This window comes from Psammomys obesus, unplaced genomic scaffold, assembly GCF_907164565.1.
Source record: "Psammomys obesus unplaced genomic scaffold, mPsaObe1.curated_primary_1811, whole genome shotgun sequence".
NCBI classification, from domain to species: Eukaryota; Metazoa; Chordata; class Mammalia; order Rodentia; family Muridae; genus Psammomys; species Psammomys obesus.
The window spans coordinates 9,012,182-9,023,644 of NW_026585504.1; positions in this window are offsets into that span (position 1 = coordinate 9,012,182).

Below are 11,463 nucleotides of genomic sequence, written 5' to 3' on the forward strand. Positions count from 1 at the left end.
ACCATGTGCCACCACACTTGGCCAGATTTTTTAAAATAATTTTTTATTTGTAAGATAAGTTGCGTGCAGGCACAAGCCGTGAAGTGTACCCCTCACCCCCACATGAGTGCCCTAGGAGACCGTAGGAGGCATCGGGTCTCCTGGCAGTGGAGTTTCAGGAGGTTATAAGCTGCTCTACGTGAGTGCTGAGAACCTAACTCAGGTCCTCTGAAAGAGCAGCAAATACTCTTAACCCATCTCTCCAGCCTCTAGGCAAAGGTTTCTTAGGACACAAAAACACAGCATAAAAGTTGATAAATTGGATTCCCTCAGAATTGAAACCTTCTAATCTTTGACAAAGACCATAAAAAGTCAAGCCACAGACAAGAGAATGTCATCAACACACATACAGGTGAAGGACTTGTATTCAAAACATATCCACGTGCAGCTTAACAACGAAGTGACAGTCTACAGACGGGCAAAGGTTGTGGATAGGCAGCCCCCTTAAAGAAAATACAGAAACAGCCAACAAACACATGAAAAGACACCTGATGTCATCAGGCATCAGGAAAGTGCAAATCAAAACCACAGTGAGATACCACTTCTTACAAAAACAAGTAATGGTGTGTGGCGCTGACAGGAAAGCATTTCTGGTATGAGTATAAAATGGTACATGTTGCTTTGGAAAGAATTTGGTGGTTCCTCCAAAAGTTAAACACAGGATAGCCACATGACCCAGCAATTCCACTCTTAGTGACAACCAAGAGAACTGTAATCATAGGCCCACACAGCACGCGTACATGAGTGTTCAGAATGGTATCATTCATAGCTGTCCCCATCCCCCCATAAAGCAGATGCCCAAATGCCCAGCAACTCAGGAATGAATAAATATAGTATATCCATATAACAGTATATCGCATGGCTATGGAGCGGAATGAAATACTAATGCATGGTGCAATGTGGATGAGACTTGAAAACATCATGCTAGATGAAATAAGCTAGGCACAAATGCTACATGCATGGTCTGTGCGGTGACTAGAATGAGAATGGCTCCCATGGGCTCACATATTTGATTGCTTGGTCCCCAGTTAATGGAACTCTTTGAGAAGGATTAGGAGGTGTGGCCTTGTTGGAGGAGGTGACACTGGTTGGGCTTTGAGGTTTCAAAAGTCCAGGGCATTGCCAGTTAGATCTCTCTCTCTCTCTCTCTCTCTCTCTCTCTCTGCTTCCTACTTCTGGATAAGGATGTAAACTCTCAGCTACTTCTCTAGTGCCTGCCTGCCTGCTGCCATGGTTCCCACCATGATGGCTCATAAACTCGCCCTCTGAAAATGTAAGCAACTTGTTAGAGATGCAAATTAAAACCATGGCAGGTTCAGGCAAGGAGATGGGGTCTTGGGGCTCTCAAACTCTGCATGGCGACACACAATGGTGCTACACTTTGTAAGACAGTTTGGTAGTGACTTTAAATTATCTAAAAAACAGACCAAGATAGTAATCTTGTCATTTTATTCATGGGTGTTTACCCTGAAATAATATAAAATGGATGTGGGGGGTGTAGCTCAGTTGGTAGAGTGCTGTCCTAGCATGCAAAAAGCCCTGGGTTCAAACCCCAGCACCCATACGGATACTCCAGTTCCAGGGGGTTCTATGCCTCTGCATTCCACTAGGTGTGCATGTGGTATACAGACACACAAACTAAAACAAAAAAAACCAACCAAACAACTTACGCATAAAATAAAACAATAAAAACTAGGTATATGGCAGGACATGGTGGTGCAGGCCTCTAATTCCAGTGTTTGGGAGGTAGAGGCAGGCAGTGTTCAAGGCCAACCTGGCCTACGGAGACCCTTGTCTCAAAAAATAATAAATATTAGAAATAATTTATAATAAAGTCTATATGGGAGCGAGAGAAATGTCTCAACAGTTGAGAGCACTTGCTGCTCTTCCAGACCAGAATTTGGTCCTCAACACCCAATGGAGGCTCATAACCACCCGTAACTCCTGTCCCACAGGATCTTGGCACCCCCTTTTGGCATCTCTACTTAGAAACACATACCCACAAAAACATAACACAGAAGACACAAAACATACACATAAATAAAAATAAAATACATCTTCAAAAAATATATGTATATATTTAAGACTGCATTCATACAGAATTCCAGAAAATGCACTCTGGCTGCCTAGCATGCACAAGGCTCTGAGCTCCATCATTACTCTCACAGGTACAGAAACAACAAAAACAATCCTTTGTTGATTTGGGGACACAGTCCAAGATAGAGGACTTGCCTGGCATGCTGAGTGAGGAAAGGAGGACCCAGGCATTCGAGGCCAGTCTGGGCAACAGAGAAAGACCTCTACTCCTAGAAATAAAAATTATCAGACAATATGAAAACTTCTGATTCTCTCAAGACCCCAGACTGAGCTCTCTTGTCCTAGCGTTTACCTGAGTAGCTCATAACTCCATACATTGTTATTGGACCATGGTTTGAGATATGGGGAACTTTCTAGTTTTTCATTTGGCCCAGCTGTTACTCAGACAAGTCATCTAAACTTAGCCTGTAATGGTCCTCTTTTTCTCCTCTTCTTATTCTACTCCCCAGCCCCATACCTGCGGTGTTTTCTAGCTTGTGTGTTTATATGTATGTATTCCTGTGTACATGCATGCATGCATGTTTCCAATTGACATTTCAGTACTTGGAAGAATTGGCCAGTTCAGGTGGGACTCCAGGATTATCCCCTCTGTTTCCCCTGGCAACCACTGAGATACACTAAGAGAGAGAAGGTGGGACTTACAATTCATGGACCTCTGGCCATTGATGGTGGTGTGGTGTGCATTAGAATGGCCCCCACAGGCTCATTGGTAGGATTATAAGGAACTTTGATAGGAGTAGGTTTGGCCTTTTTATATACTGGGAGTGGGCTTTGAGATTTCAAAAGCCCATCCCAGGCCCAGTCTCTCTACCTGCAGATCAGGGATGTAGTTCTCAGCTACCACCCCAGCAGCATGCCTGCCGTCCTGATAACTAACCTCTGAAACTCTAAGTAAGCCCCAGTTAAATGCTTTCCTTGTAAGAGTTGCTGTGGTCATAGTGTCTCTTCACAGCAATGGAAAGGACAGTGATTAAGACAGATGAAGTTGCTGAGCTGTGCCCATGCCTTTTAATCCCAGCACTCTGTGAGTTCAAGGCCAGTGCTGTCTAAAAAGAAAATTCCAGCACAGCCAGGGCTGTTACACAGAGAAACCGTGTCTTGAAAAATCAAAACAAGCAAGCAAACGAACAAACCAGTAAACAAAAAACTAAACAACAACAAAAAAACAACCAAAAAAACAAAAACAAAAAGACAGATGAAGTCAGAACAAATATGATTACCCTCAAGTGACACTCACAAGGTTGGACTTATTAACATTCCCTGGTGGAGTCCTAGAGGGCTCCTAGGTTTGCTCCTAGGTTTGCCCCTCCCCAAGGATATAGGAGTGGTTAACAGTTGCTGTGGGGCCTCTTCTTCAGTGGTATAACTGTCAGTAAGTCATTCATACACTTTAACCCCAACTAAACCCATTGGCTCACCAAGCTGACCTAGGGTGGAGCCATCTTTTGTGGCTCAAGCCCAAAGTTCAGTTCCCGGATGGCCTGATAGAAGGAGTACCAATTCCTGGAAGTTGTCCTCTGGCCTTCACACCCGTGCTGTGGCAAGTGTGCCCACCCCCGCACAACACACACACTAACAATAAATAAAATATCTATAAAATAAAAAATTACAAATAAATGCAACATGCATCCTAGGCAGGTATAAATTTTAGCCAGCCAGCTGGCTGCCTCCTATTTCTGTTCTTCTTGTTTTCCTAGCAGTTACTTCTGAATGGGTTCATGAATGGTCAGAATTTAAAATAGTGTTTCTCAAACTGTGGGTCTCTACCCCTTCTGGGGTCGAATGACCCTTTCACAGGGGTGGCCTAAGACTATTGGAAAACACAGTTATTTACATTGCATTCATAACAGTAGCAAAATTAGTTGTGGAGTAGCAATGAAAATAATTTTATGGCTGGGGATCACCACAACATGAGAAACTGTTAGGAAGGTTGAGACTTAGAGTCTGACTTAGAGTCTACTTCCCAGAAGCAGTGGGGTATTTTGACTAAATTCTGACTGTCAGGTTATGGAAAGTGTGGATCTAAACACGTTTTTGTTTTGTGGGACTGATTCAGATGGTCCACAGCAGCAGACTATTTGCCTCATGTGGGGCTCTGACAGGAGCTCTCTGCCAGCTGCAGATAGTTTAAACCTGAGGACTCTGGAGAGGGAATAAATGCCAGAGCCCAGAGTTGGAGAGCTCTGAGAAAGAACAAGACTGCTGCTGCTTCCCCCTGCGGCTCCTAGTTGCTGTTGCTGCAGTGAGACAAGAAGTTGGAGATCTCCTGAAATGAGGATTGGACCGGCTCCAAGGAACCTGACAACCCTAACCAGCAGGAAGCAGCTAAGAAAGAGAACTACACTCCCTCTCCCAGCAATTCTCTCTGTCTCCTACCTGGTGTTGTTAGGGTGTTGGAAGAGACTGGGGTGGAGTAGGGAGAAAAGATAAAAGAAATATAAATAAAAGAGTTTTTAAAAAGTACGCCAACACCCAGGAGATTGCCCTCTGACCAAGAGCTTGTCCTTGCTTCTTTTTTATCCCCAACCCAGATGGGAAGGCTGGCAATGAAGCAGGAGTTATCAAGGGACCAACGACACTGGGCAGCATGGTACGTTCCTTGTGAGAGCAGATGGGGTCCAAAACCCTGAACCCCACAGTTTAGAAAGGGCACTGCCATGCTACAGTATATATAAAAATATAGCCAGGGGAAAACAAGATAGCTGAAACGGGTTTGGTACTGTCTCAGCACACTGTAAGCACAGCTAACACGAGCGTTAACTCTGCAGGTCCGTTTTTGTGTGGATTTGTCACTGTTGGGATTTTTGACAATTAGGAAAAAAAATCAGATGAAGTTTGGAGCCTAGAAACATAGAAAATGTTAAGAAAAAAGTTCTGAGGGCTGGAGAGATTAAAAACACTTGCTGCTTATCATGAAGACCAGAGTTCAGACTAGCAACCCAGATCAGACTGCTCACAAATACCTGTCACTCAAGCTCCAAGAGATCTGATGCCCTCTCCTGGCCTTCATGAGTAACTACACTCAGATACAGGAACAGACCTAAAGAAAGTTACATAGGTAACAGTATCAATCATTTACTACAGTAAGATAAACACATGGCTGGGTATAGAGGCACACACCATTAATCCTAGCATTTGGAAGAAGACGCAGGCACAACTCTGTGAATTTGAGGTCAGCCTGGTCTATATGGTAAGTTTCAGAACAGCTACATAGTGAAGACCTGTCTTAAGAAACAAAACAAAAAGATACACACAAATCTAGTATACAAAGTTGCAAGGGTCAGGAGTGGTGGTGCGGGCCTTTAATTCCAGCATTCAGAAGCAGGTGGATCTCCGAGTTCAAGGCCAGCCTAGTCTTCAAATCGAGTTACAGGGTGGCCAGGCTACGGAGATACCCTGTCTAAGCCAAGTTATCAAACTTAGGCACACCAATGCAGAACATGCAGTGCCGTTTGTAGAGGAGAAACAAACATAAAGCTACAGTTTGAGTTGTTAATAGCATAAAATTAACCATCCTCCATTATTTTTAATTATTTTAAATCACGTGTGTTTTTGTGCGTACCCTCGGAGGCCAGAGGTCACCTGGAGCTGCAGTTATATAAGGCTGTGAGCGACCAGATGCGATCTTAACTGCTGCACTCTCTCTCCAGCCCTCAACCTACATTCTGTGTGAAAGCCTAGTGAACTCCCTGCCATTCATCACCCTAGGCAGCTTAGCTCTAAGAAACCCCCTCGCACAGTCAAAAGGTCCCCTCCCCAAGCTTACTACATGTAACACAAAGTGTGTTCCGCACCTGCTATCAGTTACGGCTTCCAGCCAACAGCAGGTTTTTGAGGGTGTTTTTTTTTGGGGGGGGGGAGGGACAGAGGTGGAAGAGTGTGAGTGTGTGTGTGTGTGTGTGTGTGTGTGTGTGTGTGTGTTGGGGGGTATGAGACAAGGTTTCTCTGTGTAGCCTTGAACACACTCGGTAGACTAGGCTACCCTGGACCTCAAAAGAGGCTCGCCTGCTCCTTCCTCCTGAGTGCTGGGATTAAAGGTGTGTGCCAATACCAACCAGCTCTTGGTGATTCTTTGGACAAGTGGATAGTCAACTATAGGCAGGTTAGTGCCTCCAACTCCAAGGCTGTCCCCAAATTTTAGGGTATTATTTAATCTTCACAAACACACCACAAGGCAAGCACTCTGACTCCTATTTTACTGATGAGAAAAACAGAGGTCCACTAGTTTGTCCAAAGTCAGGTAGCTCTTGGCTCTCTCCAGAGCCCACACCTTAGAAATCTCACTGGTGTTTCCAGATACTGCACATTAGACCTCTTGGAAATGTAGAACAGGATGCTAGGTCCCAACCCTGAAACGCTATAACTGATTCCACCTCAGAGAGGGCAAAGGCCTGGGACTGGGGCCCACGAGCTACTGCACTAGCTGTGGACTGGCTGTGCTCATGAGGTCAATAGTAATTTCAGCGACACTATTGCTTTCTGTTCCTTGGCATGCAGCATAATCCTAACCTGCAGAGCAGAGCCATAGGACATTAGAATGCAGTAACTGTCTAAATGCAAATATTACTGCTTTTAAAGACTTGTCCTGCAATTTTAGGTATGGTCAAGTTAGACAGATGTAAAGTCAGGTCGTGACTTACCTGGTTTTCGTTTTTCAAGACAGGTTTCTCTGTGTAGCCTTGGCTGTCCTGGACTTGATTCGTAGAGCAGGCTGGCCTTGAACTCACAGAGATCCACCTGCCTCTGCCTCTGAAGCACTGGAATTAAAAGCGTGTGACACCACACCTGGTTTTTTTACTTACCTCTTTAAGTTCATCTGCAGCCATAATTAGCCATAAGTGAGGAAAACATCTTTGACAGTACGAAGCCAGGGGGTTCTGCTTACATGAAATCACTGAGGTTTATAGGAATAGAACATCTTGCAGTAAGACTTTCTCCCCACGCACATTATTAATGCTTAAGACTTCTAAGTGTATTTATTCAAAATAATGGACCTTAGATGTTCTATTTTCACTATCTAGACCCTACCGCGCTAAGGGCAGAGACTAGACACAAAAAAGAAAGACTTAGAGAGTGTTACTGGACTCACTGGTACATATCTGTACGACCAACACCCAGGAAGCAGAGGCAGGAGTAACTGCTAAATGTTTGAGGCTAGCCTGATCTACACAGCAAGTTCCAGACCAACTAGGGCTAGATGGCTAGACCATGTCTCAAAATAAAGCATAAATAAATAAATAAGCTTTAAGTGTGTTTTAAGGCAGTGTCTCATTATGTAGTGCTGGAACTATGTAGAACATTCTGCCTTCAGAGTGAATACTGGGATTAAAAGCTTGCCATCACACTGGCCTCCAAGATGTTTGTTGTTGTTTGTGTTTTTTGAGACAGTTTTAGCGCTGGCTCTCCTGGAACTCAATCTGTGGATCAGGTTGGCCTCAAACTCGGAGATCCACCTGCCTCTGCCTCGTGAGTGCTGGGATCAAAGGAGTGCAACACCACCACTGAACTCCGAAATGGTATTTTAAGACTTGTCCCAAGAGTGCTCTCCATACATCCCTTTAAGGTCCGATGTATATGCAGTTTTTTTTGTGAGAAAAGTGACACCAATGCTTCAGACACAGAAACAGCGCTCAGATGACCTCATAGGCAAACTCAAGCCATTGTCCTGGGAGGAACATAATTGTAGATGTGTTAAAAAAAACAGCTACAGGAGATGCCTCAGAAATAGTCAGTGCCTCAAGGGAAGCTGTGCCATCAGGTGTCTATGGAGGTCACAGCTAGGTCAGCAGCCTGGCTCCATCACTTCCTGTGTGGCCCTAAGGAAGACAATTACATTACCTCTGATAACAGTTCCTCATTATAGGACAGGCACACATTCGACTTAGAAGAAAGCATGAAGCACAGTGCTGGCACACCAAGTTCTTAGAGACCATCAGTGTTGGCCAATTCTGCACTCACGCCAAGCCACCAGCGTGACATTACCACGGAAGTACACTGTAGCAGTTTTGGTTTCTTTAAACCAAACCCAAGTTTTGTTATGTAAACTTAGGTTTGTTTTAACCCCAGGTGTGGAATATGGGGCTGTTTCAGTTTGTCCACAGCCATTAACTATGATTGTCTTGTGTTCTAGCAGGGCCATGATTTGTGCCAGCTGCAGATAAATTTAATTCTGAGAACTCTGAGAGGCTACAAATGCCAGCGTCCAGAGAAGGGCAGAGGTGTGTTTGGAGGAAAGAGGAAAGCTGCTGCTTTCCCAGCTGCTCCTGGTTACTGTTGCAGTTTGATGAGAAGTTGGAGATCTCCTGACTATCAAGACCAAACTTGCCCCAAGGAAACCGACAACCCTAACCAGCAGGAAGTAGTTTAAAGAGCAGCACAGCCCCTCTCCCCACTAACCTTTCTCTCCTACCCGGTGTTGGGGTATCAGAAGGGATTGAGGTGAAGGGAGGTAGAGGCATAAGAACCCCAATAAAATAGATTTAAAAATACATGCTAACTGTACACAATCTAGGAAGAGCTCTGCCTTTGCCTTTCAGGGCATGCTGCGCTAGAATACCGGTGCTACAGTGAACTGGCCCCAAGATGCTGATGGTTGGGGTGGGATGGGGGTAGCTGCCAAGGCTCTGTGCATTTGTAAAAATCAGCAGATATAGCCAAGATCGAGGTGATGTTACATTACAAAGGGCAGGCAACTGTTCTAGACTAAAAAATAGGTAAAGTTGGGCTGGCTAGCTGGCTCAGTGGGTAAAAGTGCTGCCGGGCAACCATAGTTCAATCCTCAGAATGCTCGTGATTGAAAAACTGACTCCTGCAAGCTGTCCTCTTTGTGCATGCTATGGGACTTATGGGCCCCCACAATAAATGTCAAAAAAAAAATTTAAGGGTAGAAAGACAAATGATACTTAATTAGACAGAGGATGTTGGGAACTAACTATAAGTCATTTGGGAGTCAAATGGGGAAATTTTAACATGAGCTACATTACTTAGATGGTGACACTACTGGGGCCAGCAAGAGGGCTCAATTGGGTAGGACTTGCTATGCAAGTCTCCTGACCTGGTTTTGATCCCTAGAACCCAGATAAAGGTGGAAGGAGAGAACCAAGTCCAGAGTTATCCTCTGTTCTCCCCAGGAACACTTATCACACACCTCACACACAATTTTTTTAAAAAAGGTAACAATCTAGTTTTCTTGTGTGCTTATGGCACTGTGGCATCTGTATTACTAAAAGCATGCTCTTATGTGGGTATAGGGGGTATATGCTTGTTACTTGTTTTCAAACAGTCCCTGAAAAGGTCTATGTAGGGAAAGTACTCCTCGCAGCTTGCTAACCAGAGAATGACACAAAGCTTCTGAGGTCTGCTGTGGTTTGATGTGGTCTTCATAGCCGTGTCAGAACACTTGGTCACCAGCTGGTGGTGCTGTTTGGGAAGGCTGTGGTACCTTTACCGGGGCTGAAACCCACTGGGGGAAGTGAGTCACTGGGGAGGGCCTTGTGGTTTTACAGCTACTCCCACTTCCTGTTCTGTGTGCTTCCACGGGGAGGCAGCCAAGCCAGCAAGCCTCTCATTCCTGCTATCATGCAGTCCTGGCAAAATGTATCTCCTTTAACTGTAAGGCAGAATAAGCCCTTCTCTCACCCCAAATTGCATTTTTTGTGTTTTGTCACAATGAGTAAAGTAACAAAGTCTCCTGCAGCCCAGGCTGACCTTGAATATCTGAGTCTCCTGGCTCCACCTGTACTCTGGGATTAGAACTGTGCAATGCTGAGGATCACACCAAGGCTAGATAAGCACTCTGCCAACTAAGCTACATCCCCTGAGATACAAAGTAATTATAAAAATTCTTTCAACCTTCAGATATATTAAAAATTACAAAGTAAAAAGCTCACTCTAGCACTTAACCTGCAACCACCATCATTTAAATTACAGCTAACTACACCTGGCCTATGGAGTCCTCTCTGGATTCTTATCCTATAGTCCTTCAATTTGAAGATGGACGAATGGATGAACACACACACAGTGCTGGTTCGGGCTACTTTTGCAGATGATGAAACACCATGTTCAAAAGCAAGTTGGAAAGGAAAAGGGTTAATTTTGCTTCCTTATCACTGTCAGTCATTGAAGAAAGTCAGGGCAGGAAACTGGAGGCTTGAACTGAAGCAGAGGCCATGGAGGGGTGCTGCTTGTTTCTCCTAGCTTGCTCAAATGCTTTCTTATAGAACCCAAGACCATCAGCTAGGGGGTGTCCTCACCCACAACTGGCTGAGTCCTCCCACATCAATTACCAATTAAGAAAATGCCCTGTAGGACTGCCTACTACCTGATGTTATGGAGGCATTTTCTTAATCCAGGCTCTCTCCACTCCAACAACTAGCTTATGTTAAGTAGATAAAACTAGCCAGCACACACACACACACAATAGACAGACAGACAGACAGATAGATACATAAGTAGGTAAATAAACGGGTAATACACACACACAAACCTACAGGGTTTATAGAAAAATGGGCTCAATAACTGAAACTAAATCAGTGGCAGTTAAATATGTACTGATGGATAAAAAATATACAAATTTATTCTGAAAAGCCTGTACTTGCTGGCAGGAGCCCATTGGCCTGCACACTACTCTCTGGGCAAAGGAAGAGGATACAGAGGGAATATGGTGGTAAAGATGAAACATAAGCCAGAGCCAAAGGAGAGAATAGCATCAGGGCCAGGCACCACTGCAGCTTGTAACCAAGATCCCCCCCCCCCCAGTCCTGTGAAATGAGAGGAGCTTCATACCCTGGAAGAGGGGTGTGCCTTGTATGTCCATGCAGTTCAGTTCCATTCAGGCCAGATTTTGCTTCCTTATCACTGTCAGTCATTGAAGAAAGTCAGGGCAGGAAACTGGAGGCTTGAACTGAAGCAGAGGCCATGGAGGGGTGCTGCTTGTTTCTCCTAGCTTGCTCAGCTGCTCAGATATATTTATGCCTGTTCAACCTGCACAGCCCACAGGCAAAAACCACACAAAAGCCAAAATTCTGCTGTGCTCCAAAGATTCTCAAATATATCACTCCCTCTGAAGAAATTTGGGTCCTAGTAGTGCCTATAAGACACCAAGCCTGTCTATAGAAGATGTGACATGGATTCCCTTAACTAGACTTTATTCTTACTCCATTTACAAGTTAGTAGATCAAAATACTAGAAACAGGCACTTTATCTTCAGTTCCCAAGCCGGCCACTCAGGGGCCACAGTCTATGCCAGGTAGCTAGCTTTTTGTCACCCATGACCTGCCAAGAAAGAGTAAGGTCCACCAATTTCCCATGCCAACTTTGTGATCAGGA